This window comes from Halichoerus grypus, chromosome 4 (genome assembly GCF_964656455.1).
Source record: "Halichoerus grypus chromosome 4, mHalGry1.hap1.1, whole genome shotgun sequence".
Taxonomy (NCBI): Eukaryota; Metazoa; Chordata; class Mammalia; order Carnivora; family Phocidae; genus Halichoerus; species Halichoerus grypus.
Genome location: NC_135715.1, coordinates 69,560,433 through 69,581,011, shown reverse-complemented (window position 1 = coordinate 69,581,011; position 20,579 = coordinate 69,560,433). Strand labels below are relative to the sequence as shown.

The window sequence follows — 20,579 nt, the reverse complement described above, 5'->3', positions numbered from 1 at the left end:
AAACAGTAACTGTGAATCGTTGGGAACCGTGAAGCTCCAACCCATGTAAGTTTCTGTTTACTCTGCCTGATAATTGGTGGATGTGGGGAGGTGGTCTATTTGGTAGTCTTTGGTTCCCACATTGCATTGAGGCTGGTTCTACAGATGAAGGTACATCTGATATAAGGTCACCCTACTAACTCCCTCTATTGAATCTGAAGGCAGTGCTTTCTCTCCCCTCTCTTTCTGAAGAGAACTTCTGAAGATGGAGATTATTAAAGAAAATTTGACACAGCTTTTTCTTAAGGACCCAGGAATACAGGAAAACCACTTTGGCAGTAGAGGATGAACTGTGTTAGAAGATGCAAAGTGCAGAGACAAGCTAGGAATTGAAGGAATTCACTGTAGCAGTCAGGCATCAGGCTAGGGCAGGAGTTGGGCAGTGAGATGAAAGGAAAAAAGGAGAAGTACATATGGCAGACATGAAAAAGTGAAAAATAATTGAGTTTGGCAACTGCCTGCAGCTAGAGTTTCTGGAGAAGGACTGATTCTGAATTTACCATGTGAATGATTGGGAGACAAAAATAGCTTTATCTTGGCTCTTTCTGGTTGGAGGAATAATGAGTTGTTTTCACAATATGCTGGGTCTGAGCTGGTGAAGCATCCATGTGATAATGCCCACTGGTTATTTTTCTATTTTCAATTTCAGGACCATTGGTTTACTTCCGCAATTTTAAGTATGACTCACAGAAGTCCTTATTTTTAGAAAGGGAGGACATTTAAGTGGTCATTTATAGGATTTAACAATCTAACATTATATGCTCAGAAGTGATAGAAAAATCACCAAAAATATCATTGACAAGAGAAAAATAAATCAGAGCCAATAACTTCACTTTAACATCCTTAATGTCTCTAGTCAAGTGTTTAATCAGAATTGATTTGCTGTGCTTCAGTGGCTCAAAGCAACTATTCACCTACAACTAGTAAATACACAGAAGCACAAATCTTACTGATGGTGAGTTAACAGAGTCATCTCTACACATAAGAAAGAGAATACTAATACAGGTCAATAAAGTTTTGTTATGGCCAAAGAGCCTGCAAAAGTAAATTATTTACATAAAATTAAGGTAAAGCTTTAAAAGAAAATAATCTTTAAAATTTAAGCTGAGTAGTTTTAATTCTTAGAGGTATAATTATTAACAAATAATGAATAATTTTTATTTCAAAATGAATTATATTTTATAAAGCAATTCAGTATCTATTTAGTATCTATGTGAACTGCATCTCAAGTCTGTGAAGGAGGCAGGGATTATTATCATGAGGGCTTAAAAATGGGATCTTCTATTTAGAGTTTCTGATTTCTTCAATATTCTTTTCATTAAAACTTTCTGCATGGCAAAAAAATTTTAAATATATATTTGTGGGAGATAACATATCTTTCCTAACTTCTTTTAATCATTAAGAAAAAGCCTGTCTTTTGAATGACTTAAACTTTTTGATTCACAATTTTAATGCTTTACCAATGAAAGTCCACTTAGGAAAACAGAAACTGTACAAGTTATTTTAACAAAGATAATTTAATATAGGGGATTAGAGAACAAAAAGTAATACAGAAATAACTGCAGGAAGCAACAACTATCCTGGGACTAGGAGAATAAAGGGAAGTTGGAAGTTGAACTGGCATGCATGAAAATACTAAATGGTTGCTATGAACTGAATTGTATCCCCCCCCAAATTCATATGTTGAAGGCCTAACCCCCAATGAGATGGTATTTGGAGGTGGAGCCTTTGGAGATAATTAGGGTTAGATGGTCATGAGGGTAGGGTCCTTAAGATGAGGTTAGCATCCTTATAAGAAAGGCATCAGATAGTTCTCTTTCTTTCTTTTTTTCTTAAAGTATAATTAACATGTAGTATTATATTAGTTTCAAGTGTACATTATAGTGATTCAACAATTCTATACATTACTCAGTGCTCATCATGATAAGTGTACTCTTAATCCCTTTTATCTATTTCACCCAGCCCCCCACCCACAAAAACTCTTTTTCTCTGCCATGTGAGGATATGGCAAGAAGGTAGCTATCTATAAGCCGGGAAGAGAGCTCTGACCAGCACCTGGACCATATTGGCACACTGATCTTGGGCTTCCAGCTTCCAGAATTGTGAGAATAAATTTCTGTTGTTTAAGCAACCCAGTCTAAGCTACTTTGGTATGGCAATCTGAATGTTCTAAGACAATGGCTAAGGGGATATTGGCATGACACTGGCAATGTCTGCGAGGTATTTGGAGAGAACAATTTATTAGTTTGTTTTAGTTTGTTTTATCAAATGCCACTAAAAGTTAACTTCATCTTTCCGGGGGTTTGAGCTATTCTGAAAAAACAGTTGTGCAGAATCCAGTGATATTCAGATAAGTCAGTGGCACACAAAGGCTGGGCTATTGGGATCAGGGCTCCCTGGTATAGGGAGATAATTGATTGTATATAACTAAAAATCAATAATAAAACTGATTAAAAGTCTGTCTGCTTTTATTATCACAATGCACTGGCAATTCTAAACAATGTCAGTGATAAAATATTCTTCCTTCATGAGCCAACTCCTCTTCCCCCCACTGCCATTCACTGTGTATGCTGCTGAAATAAACTGTTATAGCTTCTAGGAAAATACATTTAGAGGTAAAATCATTTTAAAAGACACTTTTCCTCACTGCTCTGGATTCTGCAAATAAATGAATGAAGAACAGCTGCACCTTAACATATTAAATCATTTACACAAGTAGCCCTGATATCAAATGTAGCCATACTGAAGAAAACTACTACGATTGTGTTCAGGTGACCATTCAGCATGAGAGAGAGTTGTAGCTGACCAAACAAGAGAACATTTTCTACATCTTCTGTGATAGTCACTAGTCCTTGTGCCAGGTGAAGCCCTTATCTACTCTATTGCTGGAGAGAAATGGATACACACAAATGCCCATTAATTGTAATTATCCACTAATGTCCCTCAAAGATTCTTGCTATTGCAGTGACTGTTCCACATGGTTGTTCAGAAACCCAGGTTATTATTCAGAGCTTCCATTTTATTGTTTCACAAACCCCAAGGATACTGATCTCATCAGTCTCAGGGAATTAAGGTACTTCCCTGTTCCTGGGATGTGGAGGGCAAGTGATTTTTTCTTTTTAAAGCAAGTAACATGGAAGTAGCATATATCACTTTCTTTCATATGCTAAAACTTAAAATGTTCTTTAGGGGAACTGAATATAGTATAGTATCACAACACTGGCTTAAAAGAGATTACACACATATTCTGGGATCTAGCAAGTAAAAGGACACAAATATCATTTCCATGAAGCCTTGTCTACTCTTTATATCCTAAGTGCCAAGGATAAAAAAACTACCTGCTTAAACAATTCATCAGTGAGAAACCAGCCCTACAGAACTTACTCACTTGCTACATTTAACAGCAAGTGAAGCTGGGAAATATAGTCTACAGGTAGATGACCATGGGCCCAGTTTAAATTGAATTACTATGGTGAAAAAGATCAAATTTTGGGGAACAGATAGCAGTATGCCACAAACAAAATGCATTATCTCTCAGCTAAAAAGATTTAAAAAAAAAAGACTCAGTCCATAGTCAAAATAGCAGATTTTAGTCCCAGCTTCTAGAGACTATGAAATTGACAGATGAGTAAATATATATTCATGCAGACAAAATGAGGTCAAAATGTTCTGATAAAATCAGAACTCTGTATTTGCATTTTATTTCAGCACAACCTTTTTCTTGCCACATAGAGAAAATCTCATTTATTCTTCCAGGTGTAAGAATAATGCAACTTGCTTAACACTTAGAAAACCTTTATCTAAACAACATAAACATAATTCATTTATACATTTACATTTCCTTGGAGGCTTTTTTAAAACCTATTTTATGTATGTATGTATGTATGTATGCATGTATTTGTTTATTTAGAGCATGAGCAGGGGGAGGGCCGGAGAGAGAAGGAGAGAGAGAATCCCAAGCAGACTTTGTGCAGAGCGCGGAGCCCAATGCAGGGCTTGATCTCACAACATGGAGATCACGACCCCAGCTGAAATCAAGAATTGAATGCCTAACTGACTGAGCCACCCAGGTGCCCCTCCTTGGAGACTTTTAACCCAAGGTCTACACAGATAAAAAAATTTTTTTTAGATGGAACAACATTATATAAAAAAACAGGAACAAGTCTTCCTGTCTTAATGCTACTCAGTCAAATGTACAATGATTCACAGAATTACTGAGAAGCCACAATCTACAGCGAAAGCCAGTATTTCCATCATTAAGGTCAAATCAGTAATCAATAACTCAACCTCACTTGTCTACTTTATCTTATATTTAGGAACACAGTAGTTCACTACTAGCCATGATACTAAATATATTGTAAGATACAAGTTGTCAGAATTTTCTGTGGGGTAATTCCTATTATTTTGGCATCACTCTGTTTTCACTATATTACTGCCCAGAAGTGAAGTTGGTATTACAATTGTCTGCATATGCTAGTTCACAGAAGAATAAAGAACTTATTTTTTCTTAATAAGAGATTATTTAAAGATAGGATTACAATATTTACTTCTATGTGAAAATGTTGATACAATATTTACATTAATGCAACAAAAGCATGAACTCTGAGTCTTATTATTTATTAGAAGTTTTCTTACTACATTGCAGGGGTCCAGTTGACTACTATATAATAAGGGACCAGTATGTTAAAGCATGGGTAGAAGAAGCAAAATCTGTGTATTACATAACATTGGAAATAAAATGATTTATTTTGTATAAATGTCAAAAAAAAAAAAAAAAGACGGATTTTTTCTCATTAAAATATATGGCTGCTTCTAGGGTAAAAATTAACTTCTAAGTCTGGGACTTACTCATAACTGTTGGAGGAAATTTTAGAGGGCATCTAGTTAAATATTTCCCTAAGGCACATGATACTTCTTTATCATCCCTGACCAATTATCCTTCATTTATTTCTATTTGAATGCTTCTGGTGAGGCATTTCCAATTCCATTTCATCATTCCATTGACAGACAGCTCTAAACTGTCTCTTGAAATGTCTTTCTTATTCTCAATGGCCTTCTATCAAACAGCAAGGCATAAATCTCTCCCCACTTCTATGTGATTATATATTAAATATTTAGGAGTATTATGCTCATTCTGAGGCCTTTCCAGGCTAAATATTCCCAAATGTTTCAGTATTCCTTGATTGAAATGGTTTCCTGTCCCATTACTATCCTGATGACTTTCCTCTGGACACACTTCTGTTTTTCAATGTCCTTCAGAAAATTGATACAAATGTGTTATGGCTATTCCAGAGAACAGAGTATAGCAAATAACCTTTAATGAACTAGGTATTAAGCATTTGTTGGTGAAAGGAATATGACATTAACTTTTTCATTAGCTGTGTCACATTATATAGTCTTATTTGATGGCATAGAGAAGGTTTCTCATTCCCAAACATGGCTTTTCAAGGGGTCTGTACCTCAATCATTAGAGATACTGTTTATTCTTTCAGTCAATGAGATTTCAATTTATTTATGTTAAGGGTTTTAATTTTTTTCCTTCAAAATGTTTCTAGAGTCCTCTAGTGAAATATAAGTCAGTTGGTGTAGGTAATATCTTAAACTTTTTTCAACTGACACTTTATTCAGAATTAGCTTACAACTGGATAAAAGCAAGAGGAGAAGAAAAGCTGGGAGTAAGATAGTTCATAAAATGAGAGATATCAACAATACCATTCCCATGAAGACACTAAGAAAGAACTGTGAAGATACCAAAGAATAAATTTTGCCTACCACACAACTTTCCTGGCTCTTAAGGTATTGTATTATATTTACTGATCTTTATGTAATGTTTGCACTTGTAAGTTACTTTGTATCTCAAACACCTAAAACTACAAAGGGTCTAAAGATAACTGGAAAGAGCAGGGCATAGTAGAAACTATATAATCTTTGGTTTCACATCTGAAATACAGACCTGCCTCTACTACCATGCATTTCCCTCTTTTTTAAAATTTAAGGTTGGGTTCTTACACACAGCATATAGTTGGGTTTTACTTTTTATCCCATCTGACAATCCTTGCCTTTTAATTGAAATGTTTGTACCAAAGCTGTCAGAAAGAAATGTTAACTACATATGTATTTTTAAATGTTCTAATATCCACATTAAAAAAGTAAAAAGAGGGGAAATTCATTTAAGTGTTTTGTTTATTTAACCCAATACATACAAATTATTTCAATACATACAAAATATTAATTCAATAAGTAATAAGTACTTATTTCAATATGTAATAAATACAATTTATTAACTACATATTTAATATTCTTTGTTTGTACTAAGTCCTCAAAGTCCAGCAATTCATTCCAGCTACACAGCAAATGCTCAATAACCACACGTAGATAGTAGCTACCATATTGGATAATACAGTCTTAAGCAATTTACATTTAATTATCATTATGTTAGATTTATCATTTTGTTAGTTGTTTTATTTAATTTAATCTTCTTTTTGTTCCTCTTCTTCCCTTTTGCTGACTTACTTTTTCTTAGTTGAGTGTTTGCTGTTTTTGTTGTTTGTGAATCCATTTATCTCCACCATTGGCTTATTAGTTATACCTCTTTGTTTTATTTTAAAATTATTGTTCAAGGGTTAATAATATACAGCTTTCACTTAACCACTGTCTACCTTCAAATAACATTATAAATTTTTTTCTGTACAGTTTAAGATGACTTTTCCCCTGCCTTGGTGCTATTGTTTTTGTACATTTTAATCTATCTATCTATCTATCTGTCATCTATCTATCTATCTATCTATCTATCTATCTATATATTATAGGCTTATTATAATACATTGCTATTAGTTTTCTTTTAAATGGTACGTTACCTTTGAAAAAATATTAATAAATGAGAAAGATATTTACTCACGATATGTATCAGCTCTAATCATCCTTACTCTTCTGTGTAGTCTAAATTTCCATATAGTTATTCTCTTTTGTCTTAAAAATTGTTTTTAAAAACATTTCTTGTAGTTCATTCTTCTGATCATAAATTCTCTCACTTTTGCTTGTCAAAAAGTCTTTGTTTCCTCCTTTTTCCTAGCTGCAGAGTTATAGCTTGACTTTTTTTCTTTATATTTCAACATTTTGAACATGTTGTTCCATTGTCTTCTGGCTTGCCTACCCTCTTAAGAAAAGTCTTCTGTCATTCTTTTTTTCTTTTTTTTATTCTTTGTGTATGTAATGTTTTCTTTGGCTGTCTTTAAGGTTTTCTTTTTATCATGGATTTTTAGCGACTGGATTATAATGAGCCCTGCTGTGCTTTTCTTTGTGTTTCTTTTGCTTGGGATCCACTGAGTTTATTGTATTTATAGGTGTAGAATATTCATCAATTTTGGAAAATGTTCAGATATTATTTCTTTAATTTTCTATCTCCCCCAAATAGCTTACCTTTATTTCTGTTAGTAACTACTCATGCTAAAGTAGCTGAATGGACCCCTAAAAGTATCTAGGAGACTGATTTAAACTGCTACTTAACACTGTGTAAAAGAAGTAATTTAGGAAGAAAGAAATACGGTCTTTTAGTTTCTTTTTTTTATATTGATGAATTTGGGCTGTGCCTTTAACTTATATAGAGAATAGGAACATGATTTTTTGGACTTTATTCCTCCATAGAAATAAAATAATAAAATGGAATCAATATTATGCAATTTTCAGACTTTTTATATTATTGACCTTGTATTATCATGGTATCTTTATTGTATCATTTGAGCTTATTATGTGACTGGGAAAAATTTGAGTTGAAAAGTAAAAGTGAATGCATTTCAGTCTAGGTTATGGAATAAACTTGGAGTTAATCCAATTGAGGACAAAAGTTGAACTGCCTGCCAGTGTTAAGGAAGATATAGAAAACTGCAGTGGTTGGTATTGGGGGAACCATACTAACAAAGGTGTTAGCATAACTGTACTAATAAATGACTGATCTTGCTCTTGCAAGGATAGCCAGAATCCCTATTAACTTTATTTTTTTTTCAAATTTTTATTTAAATTCTAGTTAGTTAACATATAGTGTAATATTGGTTTCAAGAGTATAATTTAGTGATTCACCATTTACATATAATATCTAGTGCTTAAGCTCAATGACTCCATAAAGCATAATAACATTTGTATCATAGGAGTCCCAGAAGAAAAAGAGGAGGAGGGGGAAAGGGGCAGAAGGTTTATCTGAGGAAAATGTAGCTGAAAACTTCCCTAATCTGGGGAAAGAGACAGACATCCAAATTCCAGGAGGTACAGAGAACTCCCATCAAAATCAACAAAAGCTAGTCAATACCAAGACATATTGTAGTAAAATTTGCAAAATACAGATAAGGAAAGAATCCTGAAAGCAGTGAAGGAAAAGAAATCCCTAACATATAAGGGAAGACAAATCTGGTTAGCAGATCTTTCCACAGAAACCTAACAGGCCAGAAGAGAGTGGCATGATATATTCAATGTGCTGAATGGGAAAAAATACACAGCCAAGAATACTTTATCTAGCAAGGGTGTCATTTAGAATAGGAGAGATAAAGAGTTTCCAAGACAAATAAAAACTAAAGGAGTTCATGACCACTAAACCAGCCCTACAAGAAATATTAAAGGGGACTCTTTGAGTGGGAAAGAAAGACCAAAAGCAACAAATACTAGAAGGGAACAGAGAAAATCTCCAGAAACAACTTTATGGGTAATACAATGGCACTAAATTCATATTTACCCTATTAACTTTACTTGATTGGTAAACAAAAAGGTTTATTTTTATTTATTTTTTAAGTTTATTTTTTTAGTAATCTCTACACTCAATATGGGGCTTGAACTCATGACCCCAAGATCAAGAGTCACATGTTCTTCTGACTGAGCTAAGTAGGCACCTCAAACAAACAGGTTTAAAAGACAAAAATGCTGGATCCCTATGTTCAAAGAAAAGTTAATAGCTATTCTTCTCAAACTCTTGCAAAAAAAATAGAAGAGAAAGGAGAACTTGCAAATTCATTTTATGTGTCCAGCATTATGCTGATATAAAACCAGGCAAAGACTCTACAAAAAAAAGAAAGAAAAAAAGAAAATTATAAGCCTAAGGAACTATATCCCTGAGGAACATAAATGTAAAACTCCTCCACAAAATATTAGCAAACCTAATTCAACAATGAAAATAAAAGGATCAATCACTACAATCAAGGGGTTTTTTTTCCCAGGGATGCAAGGGTGGTCCAATATCCATAAATCAATGAATGTCGCATATCACATTTACAAAATGAAGGTTAAAAGCCATACCATCATCTCAATAAATGCAGAAAAAACATCTGACAAGTTCAATGTTGATAAAAACTCTCAACAAAATGGGTTTAGGAAGAGCAAAGCTCAACATAATAAAGGCTTTGTACAGCAAACCCACAACTAAGATGATCCTCACTGGTGAAAAACTGAAAGCTTTTCCTCTAATATCAGGAACAAGACAAGAAACATAATACTAGAAGTCATAGCTTCATCAGTCAGACAAGAAAAACAAATAACAGGCATCCAAATTTGAAAGAAACAGTAAAACTCTCTATTTGCAAATGACATGATACTATATATAGAAAACCCACCAAAAAACTGATAGAACTAATAAATGAATTCAGTAAAGTTTCAGGATAAAAATTAATACACAGAAATGTGTTGTATTTCTCTACAGTAATAATTAAGTAGCAAAAAATATAAATTAAGAAAATGATGCTATTTGCAATTGCATCAAAAAGAATAAAATACCTAGGAATATATTTAATCAAGGAGGTGAGAGACCTATACTCTGAAAACTGTAAGACATTGATAAAAGAAATTGAAGATGACACAAACAAATGGAAAAAATACTTCATGCTCATGGACTGGAAGAACTAATGCTGTTAAAATGTTCATAGTAACTAAAGCAATCTACAGATTCAATGTAATCCCTACAAAAATTATCAATAGTATTTTCACAGAACTAGAACATATAGTGCTAAAATTTGTATGGAACCACAAAAAAACCCTGAATAGCCAAAGCAACCTTAAGAAAGGAGAAAAAAAACTGCAAGTATCACAATCCCACATTTCAGATATACTACAAAGCCATAGTAATCAGAAGTGGCCTGATATATTCAAAGTGCTGAATTGGAAAAACCTGCAGCCAAGAATACTCTATCCAGCAAGGCTATTATTCAGAATAGAAGGAGAGATAAGAGTTTCCTAGACAAACAAAAACTAAAGGAGTTCATGACCACTAAACCACCCCTGCAAGAAATATTAAAGTGGACTCTGAAAGGAAAGGCAAGGCCAAAAATGACAGTATGAAGGAAGGAAACACAAAAGCAGTAAAAATGAATATTTTGGAAAAAAACAGTCAAGAAACTCACAAAATAAAAGAATGTAAAATATGACACCATATACCTAAAAATGTGGGGAGGAGAGGACTAAAAAATGGTTTCTAAGTTAAATGAATACCAACTTAATATAGACTGCTATATGCAGAAGATGTTACATACAAACTTAATGGTAACTACAAATCAAAAACCACTGATAGATATGCAAAGAATAAAGAGAAATATATCCAAATATATCACTAAAGGAAACGAGCAAACCATGAAAGACAGCAAGACAAGACAGGATCAGAGAAAATATTCAAAAACAACCACAAAACTAGTAATAAAATGGCAATAAATACACATCTATCAATAACTACTTTCAATGTAAATGGACTAAACAAACCAATCAAAAGACACAGGGTGACAGAATGGATAAAAAAACAAGACTCATCTATATGCTGCTTACAAGATACTCATTTTAGACCTAAAGACAACCTGCAGATTGAAAGGGAGGGGATGGAGAAACATTCGTCACACAAACGGATGTCAAAAGAAAGTCAGAGTAGCAATACTTAGACAAAATAGACTTTAAAACAAAGACTATAACAAGGGACAATGAAGGACACTATATAATAATAAAGGGGACAATCCAACAAGAAGAAATAACAATTGTAAATATTTATGGACCCAACATGGGAGCACCCAAACACATAAAACAGTTAATAACAAACATAAAGGAACTAATCAATAATAATACAATAATAGTAGGGGATTTTAATACCCCACTTACATCATCTAAACAGAGTATCAATAAGGAAACAATGGCTTTGAATGACACACAGGACCAGATGGATTTAACAGATACATTCAGAACATTCCATCCTAAAACAGCAGACTACACATTCTTTTCAAGTGCATATGGGACATTCTCCAGAAGAGATCATATATTAGCCCACAAAACAATCCTTGACAAATTCAAGATCAAAGTGCTGCCATGCATCTTTTCTGACCACAATGTTATGAAACTAGAAGTCATCCACAAGGAAAAATCTGGAAAGACCATAAATATATGGAAGTTAAATAACATGCTGCTGAATGATGAGTGAGTCAACCAGGAAATAAAATAAGAAATAAAAAAGTACATGGAAACAAATAAAAATGAAAACACAACAGTCCAAAACCTTTGGGATGCAGCAAAAGTGGTCTAAGAGAGAAGTTTATAGCAATATAGGCCAACCTCAAGAAGCAAGAAAAATCTCAAATAAACAACTTAAACTTATCCTAAAGGAACTAGAAAAAGAACAATAAACAAAACTTAAAATCAGCAGAAGGAAGGAAATAATAAAGACTAGAGCAGAAACAAATGATATAGAAACCAGAAGAATAATAGAACAGATCAATGAAACCAGAAACTACTTCTTTGAAAAAAAGCAATAAAGTTGATAAACCTCTAGCCAGACTTACCAAGAACAAAAGAGAATGGACCCAAATGAATAAAATCACAAATGAGAGAGGAGAAATAAAAAATACCACATAAATACAAACATTTTTAAGAGAATATTATAAAAAACTATATGCCTAACAAATTGGACAACTTAGAAGAAATGGATAAATTCCTAGAAACATATAACCTGCTAAAATTGAAACAGGAAGAAATAGAAAATTTGAACAGACCAAAAACCAGCAAAGAAATTGAATCAGTAATCAAAAAACTCCCAATTAACAAAAGTCTAGGACCAGATGGCTTCACAGGCAAATTCTACCAAACATTTAAAAGTTAATATCTCTTCTTGAACTCAAACTATTCCAAAAAAATAGAAAAGAAAGGAAAACTTCCAATTTCATTCTATGATACCAGCATTATCTTGATACCAAAACCAGATAAAGATACTACAAAAAAGAGAGAACTACGGACAATATCTCTGATGAACACAGACGCAAAAATCCTCAACAAAATACTAGCAAAAGGAATCCAACAATACATTTAAAAAAATCATTCACCATGACCAAGTGGGATTTATTCCTGGGCTGCAAGGGTGGCTCAATATCCACAAATCAATCAATGTAATATATCACATAAATAAGAAAAAAGAGAATCATATGATCATTTCAATAGACTCAGAAAAAGCATTTGACAAAGTACAACATCCATTCATGATAAAAGCCATCAACAAAGTAGGTAGAGGGAACATACCTCAACATAATAAAGTCCATATATGAAAACCCCACAGCTAACATCATCCTTAATGGGGAAAAACCAAGAGCCTTTCCCCTAAGGTTAAGAACAATACAAGGATGTCTACTCTCACTTTTATTCAACATAGTACTAGAAGTCCGAGCATGGCAAACAAATAAGAAGAAAAAGAAGGCATCCAAATCGGTATGGAAGAAGTAAAACTTTCACTATTTGCAAATGACATGATAATATATATAGAAAACCTGAAAGATTCCACCAAAAAAGCTCCTAGAACTGATAAATAAATTCATTAAAGTTTCAGGAAATAAAATCAGTGACAGAAATTTGTTGTATTTCTATACACCAGTAATGAAACAGCAGAAAGAGAAATTAAGAAAACAACTCCATTTATAATTGCACCAAAAATAATGAGATGCCTGGGAATAAACCTAGCCAAAGAGATGAATGACCTGTACTCTGAGAAGTATAGAACACTGATGAAGGGGAATTGAAGAAGACACAAAGAAATGTAAAGACATTCCATGCTCATGGATTGCAAGAACAAATATAGTTAAAATTTCTATACTACCCAAAGAAATCTACATATTTAATACAATCCTTATCAAAATACCAACAGCATTTCTCACAGAACTAGAGCAGATAGTCCTAAGATTTGAATTGAACCACAAAAGACCCTGAATAGCCAAAGCATTCTGGAAAAAGAAAACAAAGCTGGAAGCATCACCATTCTGGACTTCAAGTTATATTACAAAGCTGTAGTAATCAAAACAGTATGGTACTGGCACAAAAAATAGATCAATGGAACAGAACAGAAAACCCAGAAATAAACCCACAATTATATGGTCAATTAATCTTTGACAAAGCAGGGAAGAATATCCAATGGGAAAAATACAGTCTCTTCAACAAATGGTGCTGGGAAAACTGGACAGCAATATGCAAAAGAATGAAACTGGACCCCTTTTTTATACCATTCACAAAAATAAATTTAAAGTGGATGAAAGACCTCAATGTGAGACAGGAAACCATTCAAATCCTAGAGGAGAACACAGACAGTAACTTCTCTGACATCAGCCATAGTAACTTTTTTTCTAGATAGGTCTCCCAAGACAAGGGAAACAAAAGCAAAAATGAACTATAGGGACTACATCAAAATAAAAAGCTTCTTCACAGTGAAGGAAATAATTAACAGAACTAAAAAGTAACCTAGGGAATGGGAGAAGATATTTGCAAATGACATATCTGATAAAGAGTTAGTACCCAAATCTATAAAGAACATATAAAACTGAACACCCAAAAAGCAAATAATCCACGAACAGACATGTCTCCAAAGAAGACATACAGATGACCAACAGACACATGAGAAGATGCTCATTATCACTTACCATCAGGGAAATGCAAATCAAAACTACACGAGGTATCATCTCACACCTGTCAGAATGGCAGAGACCCACTCTCATCCTTGCCCACAAAGGCAGAGTAAGGAACCCAGACTTCCATCCTTGCCATGCTGTAATGAGGTGCCCCAAAACACCCTCACTGTGGGGTGCCATCAGAGAAAGCTAAGTATGAAGCTGGGATTTTCATCTCCAGTATATGGTATGAGGGCCCCTCTCAGCCCCATAGTGTGTGGAAAACACTGTGGGGAGACTGGAATTCCATTTTCACACAGAAGTAAGGAAGCTCCTCCTCTCCTACACAAAGGGATAATGTTAGAGGAGGCCTAGTAGAGACTGAGGATTTTCACCAAAACCCATTCCTGTGATGTAAGTGGAGGCCAAGTGGGGAGCAGAAATGAGACACTTAACCTTCTCAGCGAGAGTGACATCAGTGAAGACTCTTCAGGGAGTACAAGTTCCCACCCTTTGCCAGCAGTAATTAGAAGATTCTCACCTCTTTGTGTCAACAGAAGCCAAGTAGGGAACCTAGACTTCTACCCCACCTGGCAGTAATGCAGCAGGATCACCTTTCCCCTCTTTTCTTGCCAGAATTTTACAGAGAGAGCCAGCTAAAATGGAAGGTTTAAAAATACCTAAAATATCATAATATTAAAATATCCAGATTTCAATTGAAACATCACTAGTCTGTCATACAAAGAATTAGGAAATCTAAACTTGAATTAGGAAAACAAAAAACAAAAACACCCAACTAATACATGCAAACAAGATGACAGGAATTTTAGAATTATCTTCCAAAGATTTCTAAAGCTGTTATTATAGAAATGTTTCCATGAGCAATTGTGAATATTCTTGAAACAAAAGAAAAAAAAAGTCTTACCAAAGAAATAAAAGATACTAAATATAACCAAATAAAAATTTTAAAACTGAAAAATATAAGTAAAGCAAAAAACACAGTGGATGGGCTCAAAAGCAGAATAAAGGGAATGAAAGAATCAGTGAACATAAAGGTAGAACAATATTGGAAATATCAGAAATTACCCAATGTTAACAACAGAAATAAAATACACTAAAAAGAAAAAAAAAAAGAAAAGATGAATTGAGCTTCACCTGTTGGATTATAGCACGAGATCAAACATTTTTTTTTTGTGAGAGGAGTCCCAGAAGAAGCAGAAGAAGAGGGATAAATTAAAAAAAAGTATTCAAAGAAACACCGGATGAAAATTTCCCAAATTGGCAGAACACATAAAACTACAGATTCAAGAAACTGAGCAAATCCGAAACAGGATATACCCAAAGAATCATAGATCAAAATACATCACAGTTAATCTTGAAGAAATGACTTCTACTTTTATAGAAAAACTATTTGAATGACTGCAAGTTCTTGTTAACCATCATGGCGAACAGAAGGAAGTGATACAACACTTCTCAAATGCTGAGAGAAGAGTGGCTAAAGGAAGTTCTCTAAACAGAAAGGAAATGATAATAGAAGGACTCTTACCATACCAGAAAGGATGAAAGAATAATAGAAAGAGTAAATATATGGGTAATTTTCCTATTGAGTTTTCTAAATGATATTTGATGGTTAAAACCAAAATTACAGTAATGTCTGGGTGGTTTTAAATGTATGTAGAGGAAATACTTGAGACACTTTATATTAATGGGAACAGTTAAAGGGATGTAAAAAGAGATAGGGATTCTAACTGCATTCTAACTAGTAAATGTCAACACTAGCAGACTGTTATTTTAAAGGTAACCAGGATTTGTTTTAATCAGGTATGGTAAGACACATACATAGGCATGAATATGACTGTCATGAAAGAAGTTTTTATACTTACAGATCCCTAGAAATAGGAGGCTTGGCACATCATGCAGGGCCACATGGGAAATACCCATCATTGGTCAAGAGGCAAATGTGGGCAAGAGCCTTTATCATGGCTTCTGTGGGAAAAGCAAGGTGAAGAAGATTAAGTTTGGAGTGTAGAAGTATAAGAGTTAGATAAAGGAAGTGATGGGAGGTTTGGCTATGGATTGATTCGTTTGCATATGAAAGGCACATTTGCAGGTGAATCATTTGCTTTCTTTAGGAATTAGCAAGCCCTGGAGAGGACAGTCCATCCAGGAACAGCAAGGCCCCAAGATGTCAAAGCATCAAACACAGAAACTAGGAAACTAGAAAATATGGGTATTATGCACTACATATGTTAGTATATATAACTGAATAACATGAGCAAGAAATTAAAAAAAAGGTACAAATAGATTTACTCAAAATCATTATAAGATATCAAAATATTTTCAAGTTACCAAAAGGAAGACAGAGAATAGAAAACAGAGAAATAAAAAATGGAGGGACTAAAAAGGAACAAAATAGAATGGGAAGAAACTTCTAGTTTTGGCTCCAACATGCAAATTGCTTAGAAGTCATCATATCCAGGCTTACAAACAAAAAAAAAGTCAGCAAACTGAAAATCAACAACTTTGCAAAGAACTGATACCTTGAAATCTGGAGAGATAGGTCAATCTAGAGTCACAGATAGGATTTGCTCAATAGGAGATAGGTCCCTATGGAAGCAGAGACAGTACTCTTGATAGACAAAGACTTTAAGGCAACTGTTTTAAATGTATTCAAATAACTAAAGGAAGCCACAAAGAGCTAATGGAATCCAGAGGAGCAATGTACAAATAAATAGAAATTATCAATGAAGAGACAGAAATTATAAATAGGAACCAACCAAAAATTCTTGAGCTGAAAAGTATAATTACTGATATGAAAAACTCACTAGAGGGTTTCAACAGCAGATATGAGCAGGCAGAAAAAAGAATCAGCAAACTTGAAGATAAGTCAATTTAAATCTCCCAGTCTAGGAGAATTCTGGTCCAAGATGGCTACTTATCTGAACTCATCTCCTCCATGGACACACCAAATCTACATCTATTTACAGATAAATTCCTCCTGAAGAACTGAGGGCTGACTGAACAGATTCTGCACAACAAAAGATAAAGGCAAGAAAAATGGACACTGCAACAAAGAGAATGCCAGCCCCTCCCCCCCACCCCGCCCCGATGCAGTGAACTGCAGTGAGGAGGGACAGTACTGAGAAACCCTAAGCAGATTTGTCTGCCCTGGAGCACAGAAAAAAAAAAGCCTCAGTTCAAAAGAGCAACTAGAATACAAAGGAACTAGCCCTAGAACCTTGCCAAACAGTGGAGGAGCTCCTGGAACTCTCTCTGGGTCAGAAGGGCTGGCAAGTACCATGATTTTTGTTCACTCTCCATCTTGATGGCTTGGACTTGAGCAGAATCTGAGCACCCTAACTGGCATACCACATCAGTGAGTCCTAGGACTCTAGAACACACCAGCCCCAGACATCCCACCAAGGCGGTCCCAGGGTGGTATACACTAAGAAACCCATGGTCAGCACTCACTACAGCTCCAGCTGCCATGCTACATTGAGACAAACACAAAGCGCCCTGGAACATTCTAGTTCCTGTACCACTTTGGCTCCAAATGGCTTGCTAGAGCACCCCTAGGTAAAGAGTGCTTCAGGACTTCCCAGCTGATTCCTGCTTCAGCTGTTAGCCACACCCCACCAGAGTGTCCCCTGCACAGAGCACCATGGGAACCTCTGGCCCATGCCTTCCTTGGCTCCAGACACCCCACCAGGAGACTCCCTGTACTGAGCATCTTGGGACATTCCAGCTTGCTCCTTCCTCAGCTTCAGCTGTCCTGTCCTTCTCCCCTCTGTGTGGAGAGCCCCAGGACATTCCAACCTGCATGAACTTCAGCTTTAGCTGTCCTTCCAGGGCATCCTCTCTGCAAAGAGCCCTGGAATTACCCCAGGTTATGCCCACTTCAGCTATAACTGTCCTGCCAGGGTGATCCCTGCTCAGAGCACCCCAGGACCCCCCAGCCTGTGCCCCGCCTTGCCTCCAGCCACCTGCAAAGACACCATCTGTGTAGAGAGTCCCAGAACATCCCAGATTATACCCACTTCAGCTTCAGCACTTCAGCTTCAGCAGTCCTTCAGGGTGCCCTCTGCACATACAGCCCTGAAAACCCCTAGCTTATACTTACTTTGGCTGTCCTGCCAGGACATCTTCTGCATGAAGAGCCACAGGATTGCCTGGCCAATGCACACTTCAGCTCCAGCCATCCCACCAGGGCAGCTCCAGGTCAGAGTGCCCCATAACCCATGCCACCCACAATTGCAGCTAGCCAGAGAAAGTAACCAGGCACACACAGCCTACACAAGGGATGACCATACACAAGACCATTGTTTCAAGTTTAGAAGTGGCCTATTACTCAGCCATCAAAAACAATGAAATCTTTCCATTTGCAATGATGTGGATGGAATTAGAGTGTATTATGCTAAGTGAAATAAGTCTGTCAGAGAAAGTCAAATACCACATGATTTCACTCATATGTGGAATTTAAGGAACAAAACAGATGACATAGGGGAAGCAAAGGAAAAATAAAATAAGATAAAGACAGAGAGGGAGGCAAACCATAAGAGACTCTTAACTATAGAGAACAAACTGAGGGTTTCTGGAGGGGAGGTGGGTGGGAGGATGGGCTAAATGGGTGATGGGCATTAAGGAAGGAGGGCACTTCTTGTGATGAGCACTGGGTGTTATACGTAAGTGATGAATCACTAAATTCTACCCCTGAACCCAATTCTACACTGTATGTTAACTAACTTGAATTTAAATAAAATCCTGGAAGAAAAAAAAAGAAAAACAAAAAAAGAAAAAAACCTACAACCATGATTACTTTACCAGGCAAGGTTATCATTCAGAATTGAAGAAGAGATAAAAAGTTTACCAAACAAACAAAAGTTAAAGGAATCACAGACCTGTACCTCAGAAACAAATAATACATTATATGTTAAAAAAAAAAAGAAGAAGAAGAAGATAGCAGGAAGGGAAAAATGAAGGGGGGGAAATCGGAGGGGGAGATGAACCATGAGAGACTATGGACTCTGAGAAACAAACTGAGGGTTCTAGAGGGGAGGGGGGTGAGGGGATGGGTTAGCCTGGTGATGGGTATTAAAGAGGGCACATACTGCATGGAGCACTGGGTGTTATACACAAACAATGAATCATGGAACACTACATCAAAAACTAATGATGTAATGTATGGTGAGTAACATAACATAATAAAAAAAAAAGTTAAAAGAATCCATTACTACTAAGCCAGCCTTACAAGAAATGTTAAACAGACTTCTTTAAGTGGAAAGGAAAAGGCCATTATTAGACATAAAAAATTATGAATAAAAAGATGTAAACTATGATCATAATACATAAAATATGGAAGGGGAATTACTGAGGGTTCTAGAGGGGAGGGGGGAGGGGGATGGGTTAGCCTGGTGATGGGTATTAAAGAGGACACGTTCTGCATGGAGCACTGGGTGTTATACACAAACAATGAATCATGGAACACTATATCAAAAACTAATGATGTAATGTATGGTGATTAACATAACATAATAATAAAAAAAAACAGAAGTTCTTTTAGAATGTGTTCAAACTAAAATGATCATCAACTTAATATAGACTGCTATACTTAGGATGTTATATATGAGCCTCATGATAACCCCAAACCTAAAACCCATAACAGATACACAAAAAATAAAGAGAAAGCCAAACATAACACTACAGAAAGTTACCAATTACAATGAAAAAGAGCAAGAGAAGAATAAAGGAACAGAGATGAACTATAAAAACAATCAGAAACGATTAACAAAATGGCAGTAAATAGTACCTATCAATAATTACTTTAAATGTAAATGGTCTAAGTCACCCCAATCAAAAGACATAGGGTGACTGAATAGATTTACCAAAAAAAAAAAAAAAAAAAGGCCCATCAGTATGCTGCCTACAAGAGGCTCACTTCAGACCTAAAGACACATACAAACTGAAAGTGAAGGGATGGAAAAAGATATTCTATGTAGATGGAAGTGAAAAAAAGCCAGCACAGTAGTATTTATATCAGAAAAAAGTACTTTAAAACAAAGACTGTGACAAGAGACCAGGAAGGGTATTACATAATGGTAAAGGGATCAATCCAACAAGAGGATTGTAAATTACTTGCACCCAACATCAGAGTACCTAAATATATATATAACAAATATTAACAAATATAAAGGAAGAAAATGACAGTAATATTAGGGGACTTTAACACTCCACTTACATCAATGGATAGATTAGGCAGAAAATCAATAAGGAGTGTTTTTGAGTGACATGTTTGACAGATGGACATGACAGATATATATAGAACATTCCATACAAAAATAACAGAATATGCATTCTTTTCAAGTGCCCATAAAACATTCCCAAGGATAGATCACATGTTAGGTCACAAAACAAATCTCAATAAATTTAAGAAGCCTGAAATATCAAGTATCTTTTCCAATGACAACAGTATGAAACCAGAAATCAATCATTAGAAAAAACCCCACAAACATATGAAGGTTAAACAACATGCTACTAAATAACCAATGGGTAAACAAAGATATCAAAGAAGAAATTAAAAAATACATTGAGACAAATGAAAATGAAAATATAACACTCTAAAATATTTGGAATACAGCAAAAGCAGTTCTAAAAGGGAAATTTAGAGCAATA

The 20,579-nt window shown here is 35.1% G+C and overlaps 1 protein-coding gene across 7 annotated transcripts in view; it reads right to left on the bottom strand.

The window, feature by feature from the left end:
* Positions 1–20,579, bottom strand: part of LOC118521761 (uncharacterized) — a 479,907-nt gene that overhangs the window by 115,128 nt on the left and 344,200 nt on the right. For 5 of the 7 annotated variants that reach the window (XR_013447025.1, XR_013447026.1, XR_013447020.1 and 2 more), the window contains one exon: positions 15,794–15,896. The exons of the other annotated variants lie outside the window; for them this stretch is intronic. The gene's annotated coding sequence lies outside the window, so the exon portion shown is untranslated. The remainder of the gene's footprint in view (positions 1–15,793; positions 15,897–20,579) is intronic. 7 annotated transcript variants of the gene reach the window in all.